We start from the raw sequence: 27475 nt of genomic DNA on the forward strand, positions 1-27475 counted from the left end.
ATTGCTCAGGCTTCAAAAGAGTGCTGTCCCCCAGGACATCGCATGTGTATCCGCTAAAGCTCAGAGACATATGAACAAAGAGAGCAGCACAGCCGAGCAGAGGCACACTATCCAACCAAGAGGACTGGAAGGCAGTGTGGGTTCCAGTGGACGCAGGCCGGCATGGACTTGAGGCAAGAGAGCCTGGGGCTCCGGGGTCACAGAGGGGCCAGAAGCTGCAGGGGCAGAGAGATGAGAGCCAGGACAACAGATAACAACCACCACCTGAGCCCTGAGGCCAAAACGACGAGCCTCTGCTTGCAGAAGAGCTGCTGGAGCTCGGTCATATAAGGAAAGGGTCAGGTCCTGCAAACTGGCGGTCACTGCCCAGGCCCGTCGTATGTCAGAGCACACACCAGGGTGGTTTTATAGACACACCCACAAGGGAGCTGCAGGTTCAGGATCCAAAGGTTTTCAGGGTCTCCGTGGCCTAGGTGGCCAAGCCAACACAGCTGACATTTTGTACTATTACTCATTTCAGCCGAAATCTGACTTTCCGTGTAGCATCAGGGCCGTTCCTCCGGTGTGCTGGTCAGAATGTGTTAGGCTTTGCTGGGGGTAACCACTAACATCAAAATTCTAGGGGCTTAAGAAACAGGGAAAGGCTTATCTCTCATTCATGCTAAAAGCCTGCTGTGAGTAGGCTGAGGGACCTGGGCTGTGGTGGAGCCCCTGCATCAGGAATGCTGCTGGTGGCCATGGCGGGGCAGGGTACTCGGTGAATCGTCCACTGGCTCCTAAAGCCTTCCCTAGAAGTCTCCTGGGCTTCCTGAATTTTATGCATTAGCCCTACCTAACTTCAATCCTGCCACATGCCCAGGAGGAAAAATACCATGTTAGTGACACATGTCGTATCTTATTGGCTAAAAACTCTGAGACCGGTTCTACTGTTATTACCATTTTACAAATGAGAAACCTGGATGCTGAGAAGTAAATTGCCTAGTAAACAGCAGAACTAGGACTGAAATCCAGGCCGTCTGTCTCCAGAGCCTGTTTCCCTGACAATCATGATTGAGTGCTCTTATTACGAGTCAGGCATTATGCTAAATTTGTTTATATATTCATATATTCTTCACAAATATATGAATAGAATAATATACAAATACATAAATTGTGGTGCTGGAGAAGACTCTTGAGAGTCCCATAGATTGCAAGGAGATCAAAACAGTCAATTCTAAAGTAAATCAACCCTGAATATTCATTGAAAGGACTGATGCTGAAGCTGAAACTCCAATACTTTAGCCACATGATGTGAAAAACCACCTGATGTGAAGAGCAGACTCACTGGAAAAGACCCTGATGCTGGGAGAGATTGAGGACAGGAGAAGGTGGCAACAGAGGATGAGATGGTTGGATGTCATCACTGACTCAGTGGACATGAGTTTGAGCAAACTCTAGGAGACAGCAAAGGACAGGGAAGCCTGGTGTGCTGCAGTCCATGGGCTCGCAAAGAGTTGGACACAACTGAGCGACTGAACAACTAACCAACCCAATCACTGGACCCTGGACTCAAACACTTGGTTTTCTTGCCAACTAAGCCAGTCTGTACTGGAAAAATAATTCAGAATGTCAATAAGCATCCTTATCAAGATGTAAGTACTACATCCATGGGGACACCTATGCAGAACATTTAAGACCTATATTCGAGAAGGAGGCCACTTCCCCTCCCATAACTATATGCTAGAAATGAAAAATCTGAAAGATGTTCACGTGGTATCCAAAAGGATCTGTTATTAGTAAACTGTCTGAGTACAATGTTTGTTCTAATTTGCTCAGACAAAGAACATTTCCTTTCGCAGTTCAAATCTAACAATGGCACATTCTGTTCACGGTGTACAGAACGGGAATTGAGTCACTAGTTTTATCATAAAAGGTTAATTTCTCCCCACCTCTTCCTCTTAGCATCACTGACAAAAGAAAACCTGTGGCGTCAAAACTTCTACTTCTTGATTGGCAGGTAAAGTAAATCTGGAATCAAGGATCATTTGGAACTGGGGCTGAAATACATGTCCTTTTGAGAGCTCAATCTTTCATTCACAGATCCTGCTAATTAACAGTGTAAGGGAGATTAGGCAAAGTGTTCAGAGATCTCAAAAATAAATTCTTCAAATATCTTCAAGCACTTACAAACACTTAAAACTGTAATTAGAAATAATTATCTTCTTGTTAAGCCTCTACCAGGCAACAGTGGTAGGTAACCTACTTTGAGTTACATGTACCAGAAAAATACTTATTTCTTCAAAAGAGCTTTCAATTAACGCAAACTAATCCCTTACCAAATCAGTCTGATCTGGTAAAGATTTACTGTATACTTTATAATTTATCTAAGGATTAAAGAGGGGGAGGCCAGATTTAAAAAGACTGTGCCTTGAAGAGCAGAAGGGGAAGGCTACGGTGATGAAAACCAATCTACGCAGAGAACCACCTGTGGCTCAAGGGCAGTCCCGGGGGAGCGCAGGCGTGTGTGAGGCAACAGGAGACAAGGTGCTGCTGGCAGGAGCGGGGAGTCTCTGTGCCCCAAGTGCCTCGAAAACAGGCAAGTGCAGGAAAGGGAAGTGAGCCCCTCACCTCCACCAAGAACTCTGCTTTTTCTTAGGAAGAGTTCACAGTTCCTTTTTTTTTAAAGAGGATTTTTAAAAAGACTTCTCCTAATGAGGTTTCTTTTGTTTTAAATTATCCTTTTTTTTCAGAGTGGCACTGATATACATATATGCTACCATGTGCAAGACGGACAGCTAGTGGGGAGCTCTGTGCAGCACGGGGAGCTCAGCTCGGTGCTCTGTGCAGACCCAGAGGGGAGAGACTGGGGGGGACACACACACACACACACCCCAGAGTCACGATGCTGTGCAGCAGAAACTACCATGGTTCCTTCTTGTGGGGAGACGTGGGATGGGGAGCTTTGAAGAAGGGGAAACAGGAAGCCCCAGTTTTAACACTAAACACAGAATAAACGCCACCGAGGCTTTTAGCTCCTATACTCAGAACAAACAGGGAAGGGGTGAGTGAGAAGCCCCGGGCACCAACCTAACAACTTCGGAGAGATTCAGGGATTTGTCCCCAGCATGGTTATTCCTGGTCCGTTCCTGGCAGCATCTGTCAGTGAAAGAGATTCAGGAAAGGGACCCGAGCACTCACCTTGAGGGAGAGGGAGGAGGACCATGTTCTGCTCCAGGAGAACCACCCACTCCCAGGAACTGAGGAAGCAGAGGCAGCTCAAAAGAAGGCAGGGCCCAAGGTCCTGAGCCAGTGGGCAGAGCAGAATGGTGGCCAGAGTGGCAGCCTGGGGGCAGAAAGCCTGCCTCCCGCTAGGCTGGGGCCCAGCCTTCTCCTTTTCCTGGGGCATTTATTCACTGCCTCCTCTACCTCAAAACACAGAGGGTGGGTGTTCTTGGGAGGGCCACGTACTTAAGCAAAGCTTCTGAATGCTAACTACAAAGCCAGCCGTGTCCTGGTGTCTTTCAGCACCTCCAGTCTGAACAAGGTGAGAGAGGGAAACGCATCTCCCTCTCAGACCCACAATGATGGATAACTTCGTACCAGGGGCAGTGACCTGCAGCAGAAGTTACTCTCAAGAGGGAAGAATCCTTGGAAGTCTCATCTGGCCTAATGCCTGTTTTTAAAAGCAGCAGCCTGAGTATGTACCCAACGTACTTTTCATTGCAATCTATGCTCTCTTCATTCCAGGTGGCCTCCACAAAAGGGAAAGTAATTTGTCTTGGACTGACATGTATCACTGCTATACTTGAAAAAGATAACCACCTGATTGGGGGTCAGAAGGCTGTGTGACAATAACAGCTCTGCCCTTCAGCTGCTGTGTGATCCCTGTGGAAGCTCCAACTTGGGTTCTTTAGCTGTATATCGATATCTGGACCACATGGTCAATGGACCCACCTTACTCTGCAATCTTATGAACTCATCTTTAAAAACTTTCAAATAAAGCACTTAAAAAAATGAAATAGATAACCAACAAGGACTTACTGTATGCCACAGGGGACTTGCTCAATACTCTGTAATAACCTAAATGGGAAAACAATTTGAAGAAGAATAGATACATGTGTGTGTCCAACTGAATCACTCTGCTGTACACTGGAAACTAACACAGTATTGTTAATCAACTGTATTCCAATGTAAATATATTCCTTAAAAGTACAGCTTCTTGGATCAACACATAAGGTGGATACAGTAGTGAATATGATAGGGGTGTCCATCAGACACCAACCATCATGTTTCCCTTTGATACTAGGATACTAGGACGTTGAGAATCAAATTCAGAGCAACTGTTAGGCTTGTCAATGTCTATTTGCTTTTCCTTTTTTTTAACTTTTGGATATTATTGCTACTCTACCTATCACATTCTGACTCTGAGTGGAAAGAGGTAGGTGAACCTTAATGATGCTGGGTGTGTCATCTTGCCAAGAGATGAACACTAGACTCTCACTCCCATATGTGACTGGGGGAATGTGGCTGAACACGCTGAGCTCACACACTGGCACAGTCACCTCTCTCCCCCTTCCCTAGGGCACCCAGAGAAAGCCACAGGAGTGTCACAACTTGGTCCAAGTCCTTTGAAAAGATGCTATATTAAGACTGAGCCGGAAAACACACTCAGGCCCTAAAGCACCTTTCCCAAGCAAACCTAAGCCTTATAACTGAATTATTCCCTGCAGGCCATGGGTTTAATTTGGTTTTGGCCCTATAACAAATACTGGAGGAGGGGCACAGGTCCTGGATGATCTGTGTAGTAAAGAATTCTGTTTTAAACGAATCAGAACATTACAAGATGTCAGACATGGCTTAGAAATAACATACTTAAGTTTTGAGGAAGCAAAGGAAAACTGATCTAGATTCATTTCTTTCCCTTTGGCAATACGGAAATTACTTCCTTTGAGCAATTTTATTTTTTCTAACGTAAGCCAGCAGTATTATCACCAACTAGCAACTGGAAATAAAAAGCTGCTTTTAGTTTCACAAAAATTATAAATAACATTACTTAAAAAAAACTTTAATGTCCATGAAAAGTGCACTCAATCAACATTTTGCTATTTATGTAGTATGGAAAAACCATCTGACTCTGAAGTCACACTGGACCTTCAAATGAGACAATCAAAATAAAAACTCTGACCTCCTTGGGCTGAATAAAATTACCTTTTTAAAAGATAAAGCAGATCATGTCCTTTTCAAAAACCCTTTCGAGATCCCAAAGTGTGAAATCTTTAGCGAAGACTTTAAAATTCTTGATCAGAGTCCTCTCAGCCTAGACTGTGAGCAGACTCATCCGTGGTGTGACCGTGAGCACATCCACGCACCAGCACTAAAGTCAGGATGACGCTGGATACACACTCTCCTCTGAGTCCCCGCAGCCGCATGAAGTATGAGCCATTACCCACGCTTCACAGACTGAGAAGTGAGGAGCCATCACATGATTTGTGATTACAGCTAATAAGACACAGAACCAACATGTGTACCAAAGTCTAAAGCCTTTAATGTTCACTCCACTCGACTGAGTGACTTCACTTTCACTTTTCACTTTCATGCACTGGAGAAGGCAATGGCACCCCACTCCAGTACTCTTGCCTGGAAAATCCCACTGACGGAGGAGCCTGGTGAGCTGCGGTCCATGGGGTCGTGAAGAGTCAGACACAACTGAGCGACTTCACTTTCACTTTTCACTTTCATGCACTGGAGAAGGAAATGGCAACCCATTCTAGTGTTCTCTCCTGGAGAATCCGAGGGACGGGGGAGCCTGGTGGGCTGCCGTCTATGGGGTCGCACAGAGTTGGATCCAACTGAAGCGACTTAGCAGCAGCAGCAGCAGCAACATTCTTCCAGTCATCTCCTGACTGCTTCACGCACTCGCCGTGTTAAACACCTGCTGGTTCCTCACCCTAGCACGACTTCTCATGCTTCCATCCCAAGGTATCTTCTGAGGTCTAATCCGAACACTGTCTCTTTCACACAGCCTCCCCCACGCCAAAGCCCAGGTTCCCTTACGCTCTCCCCGCAAGTGTGCACTTCAGGTGCATACTCTCCAGGTCTGGCAAGCACATGTGTAACATTTGATCTGCTGCTGTCTTCAAGCCTGGAGGAGGAGGGAATGTCTCCTAAGCCACCTGTGTCCTGGCCCACATTCCTTCTTCAACAGGACCTTGTTATCTGTTGGGTGAATCAATGGTTGACAAACAGCCAACTGGGGCAGCCAGTCATCCCACATGTTTACGTCCTCTCAGCTGCTTGCATCTGAGATCAAGAAGAACCTGCAGTTGAAGTGCTGCTGGACTGTCTTCAAGACAGACTGGACTGTGGACTGTTAAGGGCTTTTGATTCATGCAAGAGGTCAAATATTGAAGAGACTAATGTGTCTCATGGCTCTTTGATGCTCCAAGCGGAATACAGGTGACCAATTATCATTTGATAGATACTAAGACCCTGTGGTGTTGGAGAAGACTCTTGAGAGTCCCCTGGACTGCAAGGAGATCCAAACAGTCCATTCTAAAGGAGATCAGTTCTGGGTGTTCATTGGAAGGGCTGATGCTAAAGCTGAAACTCCAATACTTTGGCCACCTCATGCGACGAGTTGACTCACTGGAAAAGACTCTGATGCTGGGAAGGATTGGGGGCGGGAGGAGAAGGGGACGACAGAGGATGAGATGGCTGGATGGCATCACCGACTCGATGGGCACGAGTTTGAGTGAACTCCGGGAGTTGGTGATGGACAGGGAGGCCTGGCATGCTGTGGTTCATGGGGTCGCAAAGAGTTGGACATGACTGAGCGACTGAACTGACTGTCTGAAGACCCACAGTGTGCAAGAGATGTGCTCTCTTCCTAAGTGAAGTTTCCCCTGTGGTTGCCATCCTAACTGTCACAGAGAACTAGGTGTCTGCCCGAAACTCATCCACGTCTCAACTCAATCCATCATTTGCGGTGGCATGTAAGGAAACAGTCTTGTACTGCATTAAATGGAAATCTTCAAAAAATAACTTACTCAATGTGCCAGCAAGATTATCGAGTACAGCTGATCCCTGAACAATGTGGATTTGAACTGGGCAGGTCCACTTGCACACAGACTTTTTTCAATCCATAGTAAAGTACCGCACAATCTGTGGCTGATTGAATCTGCAGATGCAGGGCAAAGAGGAGCACAAATGAGAGGGGAGTATGTGGCTTGAGCACCCAAAGGTTTCAGTATCCAAGGTGGAGGGGGTCCGGGAACCAAAGTCCCAGGGACACCAATGTCGACTGTAGTTCCTTGTCCCTTAGGAAATCACAATTAAACAGAACTGGAACAAAAAAATAAAAGAGCCCTTCTTTCCTCCAAAGCCTAAGAAGGAAATGACTTGTTTAAAGACCAAAAGCAGGGTCCAAGAAAGAACAGAACCTTGGCAAAATAGTTCAAATTTATTTTTAAAAGGGAAGCTACTAGCTATTAAGTACTTTTATGAAGCATCAGATAATTTTCTAAATGCCTCACATAGATTATTGTATTTTTCTTTTCAAGAATCTGAGATTAGAACAACTATTTCCCATTTTACCGATGGGAAAAGGAACTGATTTTTCTGAAGTCATAAAACTAGCATGTAGAAGAGCTATCATTCCAGTTGGCTTCAAGGACTGGGCTCTAATAATATTCCCACCTTCTACTGAGACCTACTGCATATACCAGACTCTTTCCTAGACATGAATGTGTTTCCCATAATCCCTACAACCCCTAAGATTTTGTCTGCTTAAATCACTATGTTACTGTTAAATGTTACAAAGTAAAAAGTATATATGGTAAAGAAACCAGAAGGGTGAATACTAACAGACGGATTTAGACAGTTCTTGGTGCCACAAGGCAATTACTGGAGATGCTCTGAATCCGACATTTAATAAGTTAGACAAAACACTATGCTTAAATCCCAAGATACCACGGGTAATAAAAAATGTAGGCTGCTCCTGTTTCAACCATTAAAAATGATTCTCAATGCCAGGGAAACATGCCAGCTTGGGCATCAACTCCCTCTCCTGGCTAAAGCTCCAGTGGATACTCCAGTCATTAAAGGCTGTGCTACCAAGATGCAGTTAAGAGGGGGCTTCCTTCTCCCACAGACACAGCAGTTCACAAGTACCAGAGTCATGTTTCGTAGACAACTGTCCTTTAGGAGCTTATTCTTTTGTAATCTTGGAGGAAGGAAACTGCCAAGAAATGAATTGTAGATTGTGATTTTTAAGATAAACACTATACCATGACCCTTCTTAGAATCCAATTCTATATTTGGTTTGTATTTCCAAACAGAGGCAAGAGCCTTCCAGGGCCACTCACAACACGTGCAGCAACTAGCCAACTCAGATTCAGGGGAAAGCCCTGATTCCAAAGCCGTGTGTCCTAAACCGAGATTTAACTGTGTCACAGTGGTGGCGTAAGTTAGTGGTTTAGAAGCAGAGATTCAGAGCAGGACTATGTCGGTTCATATCCCAGCTCTGCCATATTAATTGTATCACCTTGGGCAAGGAGTTACTTAATCTCTCTATGCCTCAGTCTCCTCATCTGTAAAGTGGGAACAGGTATCAACTTCACAGGGTGACTGTGAGGATTAATTGAATTAATGTTTATAAACTGCTTGGAACAGGGCCTTGTACAGAATAACTGTTGTCTAAGTGTAAGCTATCGTCTATTAAACACAACGTACCCCCAACAGGTACTCTCCTAGGTCAGGAAGATCCCCTGGGGGAGGAAATGGCAACCCATTCCAGAATGCCTGCTGGGAAATCCCAAGGACAGAGGAGCCTGACAGGCTACAGTCTGCGGGGTTGCAAAGAGCTGGACACGACTGAGCACATATGCACACTGAACAGGTGGGAACTTCAGAAAAGTCCAGAACAAAGAACAAAGGTGCTGCTGTTGCCATGATTAAGCTCTTCCAGCAGAAGCTGATCATTGCCCCCACCCCATGGAATCTGCTTGTGTCTGCATCTAGCTGCACAGAGAAGAGAAATGACAAGCAGGGTATCAAACTCACACCAGGAGGAGCCTTAAGGATCAAGTGTCAATGAGCCGGAATAATAACACTAAGACTTCTTTAAAAATGCCAGCATCGCTCATTATTAGAGAAATATAAATCAAAACTACAATGAGATATCACCTTACACCAGTCAGAATGGCCATCACTAAACAAAATCTACGAACAATAAATGCTGGAGAGGGTGTGGAGAAAAGGGACCCCTCTTGCACTATTGGTGGGAATATAAACGGATACAGCCACTATGGAGAACAGTTTGAAGATTCCTTTAGAAACTAGGAATAAAACTACCATATGACCCAACATTCCCAGTATTGGACACATACCCTGAGGAAACCATAACTGAAAAAGACACATGTACCCCAGTGCTCACTGCAGCACTATTTACAGTAATTGGGACATGGAAGCAACCTAGATGTCCATCAGCAAATGAATGGATAAACAAGTTGTGCTGCCTATACACAACAGAATATTACTCAGCCATAAAAAGGAAAGCATTTGACTCAGTTCTAATAAGGTGGATGAACCTAGAGCCTATTATACAGTGAAGTAAGTCAGAAAGAAAGACAAAAATCATGTATTAACACATATATAGGAATCTAGGAAGACGGTGCTGATGAACCTATGTGCAGGGCAGCAGTGGAGACGCAGACACGGAACAGACTTGTGGACATGGTGGAGAAGTGGACACGCTGAGGCAGTAGACTGAAACACACACATCACCATACGCAAAATGAGATAGCCGGCGGAAAGTTAATGACGCAGGGAGCTCAAATCTGTTGCTCTGTGATAACCCAGAGGGGTGGGATGGGGTGGGAGGTGAGAGGGAGGTTCAAGAGGGAAGGGAATATGTATATCTGGGCTTCCCTGGTGGCTCAGAGGTTAAAGCGTCTGCCTGCAAAGCGGGAGAACCTGGGTTTGATCCCTGGGTTGGGAAGATCCCCTGGAGAAGGAAATGGCAACCCACTCCAGTATTCTTGCCTGGAAAATCCCATGGATGGAGAAGCCTGGCAGGCTACAGTCCATGGGGTCGCAAAGAGTCGGACACAACTGCGCGACTTCACTTTCACGGCTAATCCATGTTGATATATGGCAGAAACCAATACAATATGCAAAGCAATTCTCCAATTAAAAATAAATAAATTTTTAAAAAATGCCCATCAAAAGCAGATGACCTCGTATATGAGTGATTTAATCTAACTTTTAAAAAGGGACAGTATCTTAAATGATTAAAATTTTAAAGCTCAATATCTGGTCCTTAATTTTTAAATAAATTCATTACTTTTCTATGTTGCTATTTTCGGTAAAACCAGAAGTCTAAATTAAGACCTAAAGACAGATATCTAACATTTCCCATCTCTAAGTCTTTAAGCCAAACAAGAGGAAATTGTATTAGATGATCTTATCTAATGATGATAACTTGCTACTTTTTCTAAAGAGCCTCCCAAATTACTTCTTGAAAGTATTATGTCATGGAAGTTGGTTCCTGCTTGTTTTATCTTTCTTGCTGGATTTTTAGGTTACTAGGAAGTACTCACTTTTTAGACGCCACACAATACTCAGCACAGAACTGGCAATATCACTGGGTAGCAAATACTTATTATAACCAACTTCCCTATGCCATAAAGCAGTATATTTCCAATTCTGAATGAGACCACAGTAAGAAATACACATGTACCACAACATACATACATATGTGTGCATGTACACACACATACATAACCGAAACATAAATTTTATAAAACAAGTACTCATCTTTATACATGCAATGCAACTATATTTTTAAAAATGGCTAGTCAAGGCTATGGTTTTTCCAGTGGTCATGTATGGATGTGAGAGTTGGACTGTGAAGAAAGCTGATCGCCGAAGCATTGATGCTTTTGAACTGTGGTGCTGGAGAAGACTCATGACAGTCCCATGGACTGCAAGGAGATCCAAACAGTCCATTCTAAAGGACATCAATCCTGGGTGTTCATTGGAAGGACTGATGCTAAAGCTGAAACTCCAATACTCTGGCCACCTCATGCGACGGATTGACTCACTGGAAAAGACTCTGATGCTGGGAGGGATTGGGGGCAGGAGGAGAAGGGGACGACAGAGAATGAGATGGCTGGATGGTATCACCAACTTGATGGTCATGAGTTTGAGTGAACTCTGGGAGTTGGTGATGGACAGGGAGGCCTGGCGTGCTGTGATTCATGGGGTCGCAGAGAGTTGGACACAACTGAGTGACTGGACTGAACTGAACACTTTTTAAAAAAATATTTAACATGACAACTGCATATTAGTAAATTATAATTAATTCTGTTAGGTATGTTAATTTCACTATGAAGAAAAAGTCCTTGTTTTTAAATACATATCAGAAACAATATAACTTACTTTGGAAAAGATTACATATACACACACAGACACAAAGGAAATCTGAAAAATTTTAATTGCTGAATCTGATAACATGGATGGGTGTCTGCTATACTCTTCCTTCTAGTTTTCCATCTAAAAATATAAAATGATAGTTTCTAGCCATTAAACCTATTTCATAACCAACTAATGGGTTTCTATCTTGTTTGAAAAAATGTGCTTTATAATTAAGAAAAAGACATAAACCACTTGTTTCTATGCTTATTAATTGTATTTAAGGAGACTCTAACATACTGAAAGGGGCTTCCCCTGGTGGCTGGCTCAGTGGCAAACAATCCACCTGCCAGTCTATGGGGTCTCAAGTCAGACATGACTTAGTGATTAAACAACATACTGAAGAATGTTCTGTAGTTACTTCCTGGCCAGTAGGTCAATAAGGGATTTAATCTTCCACTGCTATGAGCCACTAATCTCTCCTTTAAAATCCTTTCTATGGAACTTTCTGTGAATCATGACTATCTTAGCAGGAAGGTATAAGATTAAGGACTAATTTTTTACTTGCAGAAATCACAGAATCAGAATTTACCTTAAGACTTCTCATCCTAAGAATAATCTTTGTGGTTTTCATCAAGGCTTTAAAAGAATAATATCTGGGAATGGCGAAAGTTCAAAACAATGCACTGAAACTGAAACATTCTAATAAACATGCACATTGGTTAAGACAGTCCCCTTCCTCTTCCTTTAAGCACTGGGTCTAGTAAAAGAGTAAGTTTCACAGTCAGTAACACCTCAGTTTAACTGACTGGAAGAGGGAAGTATTATAGATGAGTGAAAGAAATTTCCAGGTAACTAGAATTCTTACCATTTATGGGCCAATATATTAAGTCTTGCTGATTGCGGATTTCTAAATTACTAACCTCCCATGACTGCTTTCCTGTTGACTGAGATCATCCACATGACCAAGTCTGAACTGGGACACAGCATCTTGACCTCAGGAAGAAACCTGGTCTAGATCCATGCGGGACCTGGGGTCTAGTTAACCCTCCAGTCTTAGGTCCCTCCTTTGAGAAAATGAAGTGGCTGACCTCTGCAACCTCTATGCCTTTGTAGCTCTTCTTCTCCACAATTCTATGACTACTAGGTCTGTAAAGCTGGCTGCTCTCAGCACATACCAATTAACACACGTTGAATATTTATACTTCCGCATAATGAATTTTACTCACCAAAATGAAAATCAAGCAAAAAGCAGTTAAAAATAATATGCAGCAAGTAAAAAAAAAAAAAAGAAAGAAAAAGAACAGTTGTTAGCATTCCACATAAGTGGATCTCAGTAACATCATTCTTAATGAAAGAAGCCACAAACCAAGAAGGACATGCTCTGTGATTCCAGTGACTGGGATGTCAAACCGGTTACACGTGTGGGGAAGCAGAGAGGACCTGCCACAAGGCGGCACCGTGGAGTGCTGGATGCTGACCCGGCCAAGCAAGGGACAGTTACACGGTGCAACACAGGCAAAAACCATTCAACTGTACATTCAGACGGAAGCACGTGGTCACAAATTATTCTTCAAAGAGCACAAAAATAAATACAAAAAAGTCACAGAAAACGACGATTACTGTCAAAATTACTATTTTATCTTTACAGGACCTGAAACATGGCAGGTATTCAATAAATGCATATTGATTAACATATGAAATTGTTCGATTCTAGCAGGAAAGGAATTTTCAACGGTGTGTCCATTCACACTTTCGGTCAGCCCTTTAATATTTTTAATGTTTCTGAAATTTTCATGATACTCTCTTACAAATATTTGTTTTTAATACCGGGATACAGAAGAGCAAATGTACCAAATACAGAAAAAGAGTAGAAATCTGCATGATACACTAGCAAGGCACTAACTAAATACATCAGATTTAAACGCAAAAATATTTTATGTTACATTCTGCAAAATGCAGTAAAATCCTAAATACCATGCTGATGCAGACTGAAAATGACCTGGTTCGTTACATGATAGTTATTTAGAAAGCCAGTTTTTCTCAAAGAGGCTGAGAAACCTCTTTGCACACCATTTATAAGGCCAAATTATTTTTATGACAGTTAACAGAATTGATTAATTTAGGTTCCAAGCCAGGTCCCCTAAGATACAGAACTCACACTCAAAAAATGTTTTCCTGGGCATTTTTGTGAGCCATGCAGTATGCTAAAAGCACTGGCGTCAGAAAGATGAAATGACAAACTCTACCCTAGGAGTTCACTGTTTGTCCTGCAGACATACAGAGCTACACAACTGTAGAAAAATGTAGTAGGCACTCTAGGAAACAAAGAAGTAGAAATTCTGGATAGAGAAGGCTTCAGTGAGACATCTTCCAAGATGCTATCCGACCTGGACTTGGACAGGGAGGCTCAAAAACCAGCCAAGAGAGACCACAATGGGTCCACAGAGGCAGACTGCAGAATATTTAGGAAACAAACTTTCTTCAGATGTCTAGAATTTATAACTAAATGGGTCATTCTAAGTCAGGCTGGGGCCAAAAAAAGCGCAAGGCAAGAATTTCTAAAGGAAGGAGACATGAAATGCTGAAGAATACAGACAGTCTGCGCCAGGCTCTATGTAAACCATGTTAGACTTGATACTTCATCACGCAGGCAAGGTGAAGCTGGGATTTTTTAAGTGATTGGGACATTTTTTTAATCATAAAAATAAGATACTGAGAAATAGAGAAGGTGAAATGTCAAAAAGAGCAGGGGAAAAAATCATCCATAGCCCTACCTTAAAAACAGACATTGCTTAGACTCTCAGTAATTTTTTTGAAACACAGAACTATGACTATACCTACTGTACATAAGGATTTCAGACTTGGCTCATGTACTGTTCTCAGTCACATAAGATTTATTCATGAATTTGTGAGACTCCATCAATACTGCACCTGTACCCTCACACTGCACTGCACAGTAGCAGTCCTGGGATGCAGGTATCAGGCAACCAGATCTATTAAAAAAAAAAAATCATTTCAAGTTAAGGACAGCCAAATTCTCCCCTAAAATAATAGTGCCCATCACATGATGGGAAATCAGGCATTCTGCCTCAGAAACATGACTGGTGATTTATTTCATCTTTACTCATCTCTTTGCAAGGGATCTGAAATGCTAAACTAATTATCACAGCGGCTGGTGCTTTTATATCAGAGGGTTTTTGACAGATTGCAAAGGACAAAATTTTACCTAGGATGAAAGAAAAGGCCAGAATTAAAAATGACTTCCCTGAAGGGTACAAATCCTTTTGTCTTTTATTTACAGATTGAAAAAAGAAATCCTTCAATGTATGCGTGTTACAAATTATATTCTCTTCATTGTAAGCCATGGTTACAGGAACATGTCAGATTCTTCTGCCTGCAGGAAGGCACCACAGTAAAACTGCTCTCCACTATATATCTATTATGACTCAAATTCTGTAAGAAAAAAATATAAAAAGTCCAAATTAAATTACTAAAAGAGGGGGGAAAAGGCTGTGAAGGATAGAAGGTAGTTTGGGAAAATTTTGATGACAGATGCTTTCATTCCTCTTTACTGGGAACTGAAACCAAATCACAGGCCAGTACCTGGCTCAGAGCCCCAACTTTCCAACAAGACTATAAAAACTCTCAGATAGGACACCTGCTCTGAGCTTATCACAGAACTGCTTTGTGCAGAATTACCATTGGAAAATACATTAACTTTATACCCAAATGGAAGAATGCCTTTCTTAAAAGGCTTTATTCAAGCCTATTTCCCTAAGATATATGAATGGTGGGGTATTCTTTTGCCTAATACTGGGAAAGCCCATGAACTTATTAAGACTCTAAGGGCTGCTAACTACACACGAATATTCCAAAGTAGTACACTTTATTAATTAGACTCAGTCCATCTACCTTATTCAGCATTCCAAAATGTTAGAGGACCATCTGTTCAAGATTTCACCAACTGAGAAAATTATGAAAACTAATTCAGCCCAAGATGTGATCCTGAATTTGATGAACTGAAACTTCTTTGATTTCTATACTTGATGATGCCTGTGATGTCATTCATTACTTCAGATGTTCATTTGACTCATGTTTTATTACTGAGGCCATTGTAAATATATCCATAAGGACCACAATCCCTGGGTCAGAGAAAATTTTGCTCAACCACTTTTTGTCCTAGATTAACATATAGTCAACAATTACTGAACATATTCTTCATACTACAGGACTGACTCAAAGTGCTCCTACCTAATCGGAGGGAAGGGTGTATTTATTTTATTAAGGGGCATATCCTTCAAGGAAGCTGCACTTTATATATAAATAGTGGGAAAGTGACAAACATAACTGGGCGAGGATTAAATGATAGACTTGGGCATCATTGTTTATTTACCACTAATATAGCATCTTTCATCAAAAGTTTCAATAAATCTTGCCGAACGTTCTTGACCCAACCTAGGATATAATTATCTGAAAGTGTTCCAAATCACTTCTGAATTTCATACTGAACAAATGATAGCCATTCAGGTTTGGGGGGCTCATTGAGAAGTCTTTTCTTCCCCTTGCCTCACACATCACTAAGTTCCTTTTTTTATTTTCTAACACCTAACCCTTCCTTTCTCTCTGACATCTGATACTTGCTTGTCCAGGTCTTCTATACTGCACCTACAACCATCTCTTAACTCATCTCACTGTCTCTAGGCTGCCCCATCAGTGATCACCACAGTTGTCTACAGCAGGGGTCCCCAACTTCCAGGATCTAACACCTGATGATCTGAGATGATCTGAGGTGGAGCTGAGGTAATTATAATAGAAATGAAGTGCACAAAAAATGGCATGGGCTTAAATGATCCCCAAACCATCCCCTATAACCAGTCCATGGAAAAACTGTCTTCTGTGAAATGGGTGCCTGGGGACCGTTTCTAAATTCTATTAGAAAAGTCAAGGTCCTCCATGTCTTGACCCAAATCTGTCTCTCTCTAGACTTTGTACACACACCCTCTTACCTAGACCAAATGACTTGATCTAGTGATCTCTGACTAGATCAACATGCCCAGATCAATTCTATTAACTCACCTCACCTTTGCTCAAGAGCACCCCCCAACATGCAGTCCAACCACCCCTTCCACCTCCACCATCTCCTTGGTGCCTGCCACGTGCCCAGCAGTATGACAGATGTTTGACATGCTTCTAATCCTCACCTCAGTCATACAAGTCATGTTTCATCTATCATGATGAGTATTAAAGAAATCAAAGACTTTGACAAATTCACAAACTGGTGACAGATGAGCTCAAGCTCAGGTCTTAGTCCATAGCCTATGTTCTTTCTAAAACCTCAGGCTTCCTGGAATACCATCCCCAACTCTCTCCTTACCAAAACCTTGGGGTTCCTTCAGAGTCTGATTCAATTTAACCTCTTCTACCCAAAGGTGTTTCTCATCACCTCTAGTCTAGTAAACAGGGCTTACTCAGAACCTCTGATTCTCTTACTGTCTGAGTCTCTTTGGTTGCAGTAAACTCTTTACTGCCTCCTAATATCAATTGCCTTATTTTTCCCCTTGTTCATAGTCCCACAGCCTCATGTTGCCTCTTGAACACAGAAGGCACTCAACTGTCTTATAACTGAGTTGTTCTCTACTTTGACAGCATGTCCTATGTGTAAAATTTCATACCGGCAGGATAATTTCAGTAACCGAATAAAAGATTCAATATGATGTCACAAACTAAGAAGATCAGCAGACAGGGTTGATTTGATGGCTTAAAAGTGTTATCAAAGAACCAAGCTCTTTCCATTTTTTCATTATACAATCTTCAGAGCATCTGCAAGTTCTCTCATGGAGGCAAATGAGTTACTGTAGTTTTAAGAATCACATATAGATAATTTCCAGCTAAAGACAAGTACACTGCTCTTCTTTCATATTTTGTTAGGAAGGAAACTACTTTCTAGAAACTCCTCAGCAGATTTCCCTTTGGACAGGACTTTGGATAGGACTGAGTCCTATGTCCCTGAGCTAGCTGCAAGGGAGGCTGTGGAAGCAGGACCTACCTAACACTTTTAGCCACTACTGTGCTGGCTCCGCCAGCCAGGGAGAAAGGAAGGGACAGTAGTATTTGGATAGACAACCAACTCAGAGAAATATCAACACAATGATAATCTCTGTATAATGAAAGCCCTTCACAGTTCAAACAGATGAATTATCTTAAGAAAGTTCTGCTAATCAGGTTATAACAAGCAATCCTGTTACAAATAGGGTGTTGGTTGCACACTAGGAGAGATGAGAACTGGAATCTCCCAGTTCTTTAGCCAATAGGTTGTAAATACACTCCTTTTCCTCAGATCCTTAAATATCACAATCTCTTTCATCATCATGACCATCACAAGGAAGCAAAGACAGGCAGGAAAAAAAAAAAATCAGTCCTTTTGAGCGTCGATACATTTCTCCAAAGACACTAAAACATTAAAAAAACACTTGAGAGATTTAAAGACCAGAAATGGAGATGGAAGGATTTCCAAGTCTCTGCCTCCTTCTCTTATTCTTTGCTTCTTCTAACAGGACAGTCTGCCTTGTATCACCACTGCCCCCACCATTATCTGTTTCTAATTCTGGAATCAGCTTAGACATCCACTAATGGAGAACCACTTAAAAACCAGGACAATGAAGAACACTGCAGTCGCTAAAACAGAGGCGGACCTGAATGGGCTACTATGGGAAGCTGTCCAAGCTACACTGTTAAGGGAGAAAGATGCAGAGCTATGTCTACAGTACACACTCAACTGCGCTTTCAAAGAGGGGTGGGGGCGGGATTCATGTAAATGTGACACAAGTGTATTTCATTGGTAGAGACATTTCTAGAAGGATGCCTTAGGAATTATGGATGGCAATTACTTCTGGGGAAATGGCAGAGAAAAAGCTAGGGAGCAGTTAACACAAACCTGGGGATTGCATCACCTCCTAAGTGAGGGGATTTGTGATACAGTGATATGAAATCAGGGAGAAGGTCAGAGGGTTAAATCTGAATTTTTGCCCTGGGTTTTAGGTGCAGGGGTGTCTCATGTTACTTTTTAAAACGGCATACCTCTGTGTGCAATATTTTACAATTTACAAACATTTAAAAATAAGAACTATAGAACAAGTAGTGTCAGTCACTCAGTTGTGTCCGACTCTTTGTGACCACAGGATTGAAGCCCACCAGACTCCTCTGTCCATGGGATTCTCCAGGCAAGAGTACTGGAGTGGAATCCTTCTCCACAGAACAAATTATGGAGAAGGCAATGGCAACCCACTCCAGTACTCTTGCCTGGAAAATCCCATGGACAGAGGAGCCTGGTGGGCTGCCGTCTATGGGGTCGCAGAGAGTCAGACACGACTGAAGTGACTTAGCAGCAGCAACAGCAGCACAAATTACACAGTAAAAAACAAAACAAAACAAACCAAAAAAACCCAGGTGTGTATGTTTAAGGCTTCCCAGGTGAGGCGAGTGGTAAAGAATCCGCCTGCCAATGCAGGAGACATAAGAGACACAGGTTCCATCCCTGGGTCGGAAAGATCCCCTGGAGGAGGGCATGGCCATTCACTCTAGTATTCTTTTCTGGAGAATCCCATGGACAGAGGAGCCTAGTGGGCTACAGTCCATGGGGTCGCACAGAGTCGGACACGACTAAATCGACTTTGCACGCACTCACCCTTGAATATGTTTATGTTATGTGATGAATATCAACCTCTTTTAATCCTATCGTTTTATCTCTGAGTCTACACTTAACTATTTGGATATTATCTTAAAATCTAAATTTGAGGCCCTACTTAAATTGTGACCTGGATTTAAAGGCCCTCAGGAGACCCCCTTCAACAGGGCCTGAGTTAATCTCCCTGGGGCATTATCCTCGGTGGCTCACGTCCAGGAATTTGAAGGATAAAGCCCCATATTTCCCTCAGGCTACAGGTGGCTGCAAACAACTCAACTGTGTACTTTAGGTAATCCAACTGGACGCCTCAGTGGCTGGAGGAGGGAACCAGAGAGGAGGAAGAGGCTTGCAAGGGCTTCTCCTGAAGAGCCCATCCACCAGCAGCAGCAGGCAAGAAGAGACCCACTCCTACACCCCTTTTGAACAGCCTTGCACAGACAGCAGCTGCAGCTCTTTCACAAGCTGTGCTCTAGCAGTTCGGGTGGCCATTTCCCCCTTTCATTCCAATGGAAACCCTGCGTGTCAGTCTCTGTCAGCCACTATGCTCACAATGCTATGAGACTATTAAGATGCTCTGTTGTTAGAATAGCTAGCCCTCCAGTTTGGGGTGTTTTTTTTTAGTAACAGAAATTTAATTTTCAAGATTCAAAGGATCAAACAATGACCACAAACTTCTCCAACTCTCCACACCCCTCACCCCCCAACCAAAGCTGTTTTAGCTTCTAAAGGTTGGGGGTCATCACCAACAATAAGACCACAGTTGGGAACTTCCCTGTGGTCCAGTGGCTAAGACTCTGTGCTCCCAATGCAGAGGGACCAGGTTCGATCTCTGGTCATGAAACTAGATTCCACAGGCTGCGACTCAAGAGTTTACAAACCGCAACTAACAGATCCTGCACGCTGCAACTAAGACCCAGCACAGCCAAGTAAAAGAAAAGACTACCTTTGTGACATTCCAGGCAAACATCTGATTCAAAACTGACTGGGGGAAAACGATCTGAATTAATAAATGTGTTCAACATACGTTAATGTCCAAGAAATGAAAGAAAGTTTGTATTTGTTTGCAGCAATACCACCACAGTCTTCCAGGACACAGACGCAAGAGCACAGCCACAAACCGAACACAGATTTCCCATGAGGTTCAGCAGCTCTCAGAAGCAGAGCTCAGGTGAAATGGAAGCCTCCCTACTCCCCACCTACCACCGTGGGGTGGCGGAGGATGGCCAGAAGAGCCCTGATGCTTCAGGTCACGGCGCTTCCCCTCTGCTGCCTCCTCTCCCAACCACAGGCACCGCACCGCACACTGTCACGTGGTTTCCTGAGGTCTGAAGTTTCAAGGAGCGATGTCCACTTGTCAACAGACTGAATGTTAAAAGACAAAGTCAGATGCCAACTCAGTAAGCTCAGACCCAGGATCACTTTCAAAATGACAGGGAAGGAGTAGGACTGGCTCTTTTCCAGCCAGTAGCCGGCACACTCATACCTAGATGTTTGTTCACCTCTTAAATCACACACATTGGGTTTACATTTTTAAAGAACCAAGCGGTAAAGAGTTCGGTGGTCCATTAGGAGTTGCGGCAGTTTAAGGATGTAGAAATCCACTGAGAAATTACAAAAGGTGCAGGGCAAGCAAAAAAACAACTATTAAAAGTCCCCAAACAACTTGTATCTCTCTTTCAAGCACCTCACAGGATACGAATCACCACACAGCTCTACCATACACACTGACACAGCCTGGCTGAAACAGGAGCGCAGGGAAGAGACTTACCAAACACCACACCACACATTAGGGAGCAGAGACCTGGATCAGTGACCAGCTCACCCTCCTGCTCGAGAGGCATCTGCGCCTGGAAGGCAGGCAGGCTGGAACTGCAACAGCTCCTACCGTATGACTCACCCTGGACTTTGGAGATACTGCTCACATATCTCTGGGTATTCCCATGTTTGCCTCAAGAGAAACTCCACGCCCTGCACCGTAACCAATACTACTGCCAGCCGTAATACACTGTATTCAGCCCACTGCTGACAAATGGGCTCTTTGTGCTGCCAGGAGAAAAGATACAATTCTGTATTTTCAGAGAGAGGCAGACTAGAACAGAGTCCTGTTATCACACCACTCTGGGGGTGCGAGAGGAATTTAGGGGGACGTTCGGACTGGCATTCCCGGTTTACAGACTAGGAAACGGGCTCAATTCAACCAACTTCAGTTGGGCAGAACCAACGCACACCAGCGATCTGAACACAGGAAACCCTGACAAGAACAGAGGCAGGGCAAGCAGCAAGTGGTCAGAGCACAGAGGGAAGGGCAGTGAGAGGAGTTGGGAGAGCCTTCCTTCTGTTGCTTCATTCATGAGACAGATGCTCGCCAGTGCCTTTGCGTGTCAGGCGCAGCGAGGCGTGCTGGAGTTGCAGAGGGGCACCCCCACCCCTGGGCTAGAAGCGAGGCAAACAACGACAGTTGCTGATGAGGGCCATGGGAGGTTGTACATGGTGCTGTAAGGTAGCATATGGGAGGGGCAGCCAAGGGGGAGAAAGGCGGAGGAGGGTAGGAGAGGCGACAAGGTTGGCATAAGGCAGGAAGAAAGAGATTTGTCAGTCAAAAGGTGCTTCAGGTGGTGCGTTCTGAATCAGCCAGCCAGACAGCCCGTGAAGATGTGAAGGGCGCCGTGCATGGCAAAGGCGGCAGAAGAAGAACTGGGTCAGCAGACAGGGATCAGATGTTGAGGATCCCAGTTAAATCATGCTAAGGTGTTTGGATTTCACCTGAGAGGACAGGTGGCAGCAGTTAAAGGGATGAGGGTAATCAGCTCCCTGTTTCAGACAAGTCATTCTGAAAAAGCAGGAGAGAAAATGCATCCCTAGTGGCAGGGACTGGAGCCCGCAGTAGTGATCCAAGGCAAGAGCTGGTAGCGGCGGGATGAAGCGGTGGTGCTGGGGAGAACGGAACAGTGTCTGGGGAATACACAGGAGGCAGTGTCAAAAGGATGTGATACCCATGATGTGGGGGTGAACAGGGGAGTCAAGGGAAACCCCACTTGTTTCTTTCTGGAGGGCAACACATCATTCACGACATAGGCAACTGAGTACAGGCAAGAGAAAGAAGGGATCTGCAGGGAATCCAGCATCAGACAAGATGAACTCAAGGCGCCTGTGGAGCATTTCAGAACAGAGGGAGGTTCAAAGAGAGGGGCTGAAGGAAGAGAACGGGAGCCTGTGGGTAGCTCACTCACTCAGAGAATGTGCCTGGATTTAGGGTCAGGCTGCTGCTGCTGCACACCTGGTCAAAACCCCACTCTGCCACTTAGTAGCTGACTGCTAGCAAGTAAAGTGATTCTTCTGAGGCTGTAGTCTCATCTGAGGAAATTCCTCCTAGAATGTAATGAGAGCAGCAAAGAATCTGATGTCAGGTCAGACACAAATATTAAATATTTCTCTCTTGCCCTTCTTTAATCATAAATGGCTTTTGATAATAATAAGTTGAGTACTAACCTCTGCCACAGATTACAAGTTGCCCTGTTGTCAGTCACTTGTCTTTGAATCTTTTTGACCTTCCTTGTATGAAGAGATTCTCAAATATCTGAACTGCTAGCTCAGGCCAGAATCAGTCTAAGAGACCAGGGGTTTCCTGCCCTTGACATTAAATAGCTAATGCAAAGATCTCAAAATGGTTATGTGGTTTATGTGGTACCGATTTAATTCTGTCCTGGGGGGTGTGATGGGGTGGGGGAGAAAAGGACAATGGGTGTTTGCAAAAGACAGCAAATTGTGTCTGTCTAATAAAGCCTCGTGAAAATAACAGGACTTTTATTTTTTTTTTCGGAAAACTATACTGTAATATTTAAGAGGAAGAGTGTTCCTGAAGTTAGTATTTACATAGCCTCTATCCTCTGGTTCAGTTCAAATAAATGTCTTAAATGTTAAATAATGAACTCTAGCAAAAGGGTGTTGTCTTAAACCTAATGTTAAGTCAGTAGTATACGCTGTATGTAAGAAATACATAGTTTCTGTGTAAGGTTCATTTTGCTTTTTCTATATATAACTCTTAAAATGGACATTTAAAAACTACAGTAAAATTGAAAACTCACATTTGACTGCTAAGGCATACAGAATTCAATTTTACATAGCCAAGCCTGTTCATTTTTCTCCTGGTTTTGCCTTCAAATCTGGGTGCTAATTTGTTTTACCCATTTTTTATTGGCTGTCTTCCTAGCCTGAAAACATCTTGGTCCCTGGATATTTTATTGCATTTACAACTTATTTGCTACAGTCTTACTTGATCCTGTTTCCTGATCCCTCCCTAGCTTGATATATTCCCATTGTTTTATCCAAAGCCTAGCTTAACATACCTATTTCATGTTCTCTGTCTCAAAATATCGCCAAAAAATTCACAAAGGTTTCTAATATAAATTTGTTTTACAACCGTTTCAAAGCTCTCTTGTTGTTTGGCTTATTTAATTAGTCTGATTAAAGACAGAGAATGATCTAATTCAGAGCTATGGTCTTTGGGACTTGATTCACTCCCAGCTGCCTTCAATTTGGCCACACGTGGTCCAGCTCAAGCATGACCAGTTTCAGAGAGCACTTTGGTCCCTCTGTGCTGAAGGAGAACACGTATCCTCTCCCCAGTATGTCTAACCTTAATCTGAGGTTCTCAGAGACTGTCTGGATGGCTCCCTTTAAGCTCACACAACACACCTGGCCAACCCACACTAGCCAATATCTAAGATTCTGACTCCTCACTGACATACAGATTCCCTCAGAGATACCCCCTAGTTCTTCCCTGCCTTGAATGGATTTGAATTTCCCAGACTTGAATAAACTCAACTAATTTTCTATGTGTCTATAAGATATTCTGCTATCTTGCTGCCACCAGGAGACACAAAGAAGGCAGAGAGACAAAGACAGGTAGCGTCAGCTGGGATGGGATCTGCCACTAAACCAGCACACCCCCATGCCACCCAGGTCCTGACCTGCGTTAAGGAGATGCACACACATCTGACTGAGAGACCATGTGCTCAGTCATGTCTGACTCTTTACGATCCCATGGACTGTAGCCCTTTAGGCTCCTCTCTCCATGGGATTCTCCAGGCAAGAATACTGGGATGGGCTGCCATTTCCTTCTCCAGGGGAAAAGCCTATGTGATGTAATTCTTTCCATTTAAACGTTACTTTGGGGCTTCCCTGGTGGCTCAGGGGTAAAGAATTTGCTTGCCAATGGAAGAGACATGGGTTTGATCCCTGATCTGGGAGAAGCCCACATGCTGCAGAGCAACTAAGCCCACGTGCCCCAACTGTTGAGCTCTACAGCCCGGGAGCCACAACTACTGAGCCCAAAGGCTCAAGCCTGTGGGCCCTAAAGTCTGTGCTCCGCAACAGAGGTCACCACAATGAAAAGCCTATGCACCGAAACTAGAGTAGCCCCTGCTCACCGGAGCTAAAGAAAAGCTCGTACAGCAATGAAGACCTAGCACAGCCAAAATAAATACATAAATAATGTTTAAAAATACTTTGAAACACACACACATCTAACTACTACACGGTGATTCACATTAGAGGTGTTTGAAGAGCATCGCATCACGACGACACTTCACCCAAACTGTCCTATGGCATCCACTAACGGAGCAGGTCAGATCCAGGAAACACTTTACTATAATCTGGAGCATGATTTTTCTCATCATCACATTCTGCTCCAGGGCTGCCTGACTTTCTTCTGAACCCTGACTTTCACCCGGTTCTGGGACCTTGTGTGACCCAAAGTTTTCTCCTTCCAAGTTCAGGATTAGCTACTTGCTTTGCTAAGCCATTCTATATACTCGTCTCCCTCTAAAAACCTAAGATACCTTTTTAATTCTTCTCTTTCTCATGAAAGATCTCATTTAATTCCTTCAAGCAGAGACTCTGGAGACTCTGGTTTTGAGTAAACAAGGAGAGTTAGCTGCTTACTTGCTGTATCAGAACCAACTGGGGCAGGAAAGCCTTTTGAAAAGAAAAGATTTTCCTGGTAAACAGGCACAACCCTCCAGAAGGACATTTTGTTCCAATTGATCCTTATTTAATAGACATATGTCCTTTGACCCAACAATTTTGCTTTTAAAAATTTATCCATATATGGTTACAGAAAAAAAAAGATGTACAAAAATACTCAGTACAGTATTAACAAGTCAAAATAAATATGGAAAAAAGCACTCTAGAAGGAACTTAAACTGTATTATCAATAGGAGACTAGTTAAATAAATGACAGATATGGAGGTTGTGTGCAGAGAACTTTTCTGTAAAGATACACAGGAGACGTAATAGCACATATCTCTGGGGATAAAGATGAGACGTTAGAAAGAGACTGAATTTTCTAGCATCTGCCCTTTAGTGCTATGGATTTTTTTTCCTATGAACTTGCATTTTTTCAAGTGTGGACTGTAAACAGGAAAGCAAAGTGCACCTTCATAATTTTCACTTATGTGGATGATCTATAAGACACTTCATTTAACAATGTTATTCAATCTTTGTAAACAGGAAATAGAACGAGGAACAAATAGAAACTCTACATATTAAAATGTGTTTGCTCCAGCAGGTAATGATCTTATCATTACACATTAGAAACCCTTGTCTCAGAGTCTGAGAAGATTGGGCTTCTTTTCTCTAAAGTATCTGCTGAATGTGCTACAGACTCTTCCACAATCTAGGTGGCTCAACTTAACCACCTCCCTTGTGCTAATAAATGTGTTCTGACACTTCAACTTAGTTTTATTCTGGAAATTGAGGGGAGACTGGGAGGAGCCCACAACTTTTGTCAAAAACCTCGAAAAAGGGAAAAAACCCTTCAACTTTGGGAAAAAAAAAAAGACTGATGCTCAAGCTCCATATGGGACTTACTGAATCTTTGGGTCTGGTAGTCCAATTCTTGTATCTTTTAACCAGCTCTCTGGGTAATTTCTACATGACTGGTCCTACCTCATGCACAGCAGAAATAACCATGTTTAGCAAACTCTATGTCTTATCCGAATGAAAGCACACACCATAGAGGAGAATTCTATAAACAAGGGTATTCAATTACTGTGCCACTCCAAGATTTTAAAATTATTATTTTTTTGAAACACTGATACAGAGTTTGGAGCTGGCACTGGCTGCAAGCAGAACCACTGGGCACTGCCATCAAAGCTTCTGGCTCATTTCTCAGATTGTGGCTGCAATCACCTGACTGCACAGCCTCCTTTCTCCTACCCACTCCCACCCTAGTCTTATGTCCGAATGTAGTCTGACAACTACTGAGCTCATCTGGTATTTCCTGAACATCTGACTATAAGATCACCTGTGTGTGCTGTGCTTAGTCGTGTCTGACTCTTTGTGAATTTATGGACTATATCCCACCAGGCTCCTCTGTCCATGGGACCTGGGGCCCCTACTCTCCTTGTCCCACCCCAGATCTAGTGAATCAGAATCTCTAATAGAGTTCCTGGGTGTTAAGCCAGTGACCCAGGTTACGCTAATAAACAGGGAAGTCTGGAAAACACCAATTTAGGTCGCACTCATTTTAAGATAAGGAAGTCAAGATCTAAATTGTTACATAGGTTTTCCAAGGACTTACCAGCTGATCACTGACAGCTGGGACACCTGAAACCTGGTGAGCTAATCAGCTCTTGCCTCTTACACCTTTATTACTTATTATTCTGTTTACTATGAGTATCTGTGAAGTTTCTGATTCACCATGATGAGGCCCCAAGTAAGTGACTAATGAAGTCTGAAGGTAGAGGGCGTGTCATGACATGCCACTCGTTTAAAGAATAATACCGCTGTAAGACTGTCCAACATCTAGCTACCTGCACCTAAAGTTCTTTCACTTTCAGTATCAGGATGAGTGTGTGTGCATACGCTCAGTCGTGTCTAACTCTTTGTGACCCCAGGGACTATAGCCCACCAGATTCCTCTGTCCATGGGATTTTCCAGGCAAGAATACTGGAGTGGGTTGCCATTTCCTTCTCCAGGGGATCTTCCTGACCCAGGGATCGAACCTACGTCTCTTACATCTCCTTCATTGGCAGGCAGGTTCTTTACCACTAGCGCCACCTGGGAATTCCATCAGGATGAGGAGGCACATAAAACGGAACATGTGATGGAAAAAGACATACAGTTCCACACATTTATAACGAGGTGGGGAAGATTCAAAGTCCTCCGATCTCACTATTTCTTGCTCAAATGTTAGAACTTTTACCCAAAGAAGTCTAATAACCACACACTTTCATTACAGCAACAGCCTGCACCTTGCTGTTTGGAGACAGAAGAGGACAGCTCCCACCGATCTTCCACAACCTTGCCCTGAAACCAGTATCTCTTAACCCACTGGAGAGAAAAACCAATGGGAGACAAAACCCTCAGCTTGGAAAGCACACAGCAAGCTTTAAT

General features: G+C 43.3%; 1 protein-coding gene across 7 annotated transcripts in view; it reads right to left on the reverse strand.

The window, feature by feature from the left end:
- The window catches only part of TMCC3 (transmembrane and coiled-coil domain family 3), a 285879-nt gene that overhangs the window by 14986 nt on the left and 243418 nt on the right, over positions 1–27475 (reverse strand). The window contains exon 1 of one of the 7 annotated variants that reach the window (XM_055394543.2): positions 22309–22447. The exons of 5 other annotated variants lie outside the window; for them this stretch is intronic. The gene's annotated coding sequence lies outside the window, so the exon portion shown is untranslated. Of the gene's footprint in view, positions 1–20846; positions 22271–22308; positions 22448–27475 lie in introns of those variants that run through there. One more of the 7 variants, XM_055394542.2, reaches the window with a different exon arrangement.

The sequence above is a fragment of the Moschus berezovskii genome, chromosome 6 (assembly GCF_049115385.1).
Source record: "Moschus berezovskii isolate FMDL1 chromosome 6, NW_MosBer_1.0, whole genome shotgun sequence".
In the NCBI taxonomy this organism is placed as follows: domain Eukaryota; kingdom Metazoa; phylum Chordata; class Mammalia; order Artiodactyla; family Moschidae; genus Moschus; species Moschus berezovskii.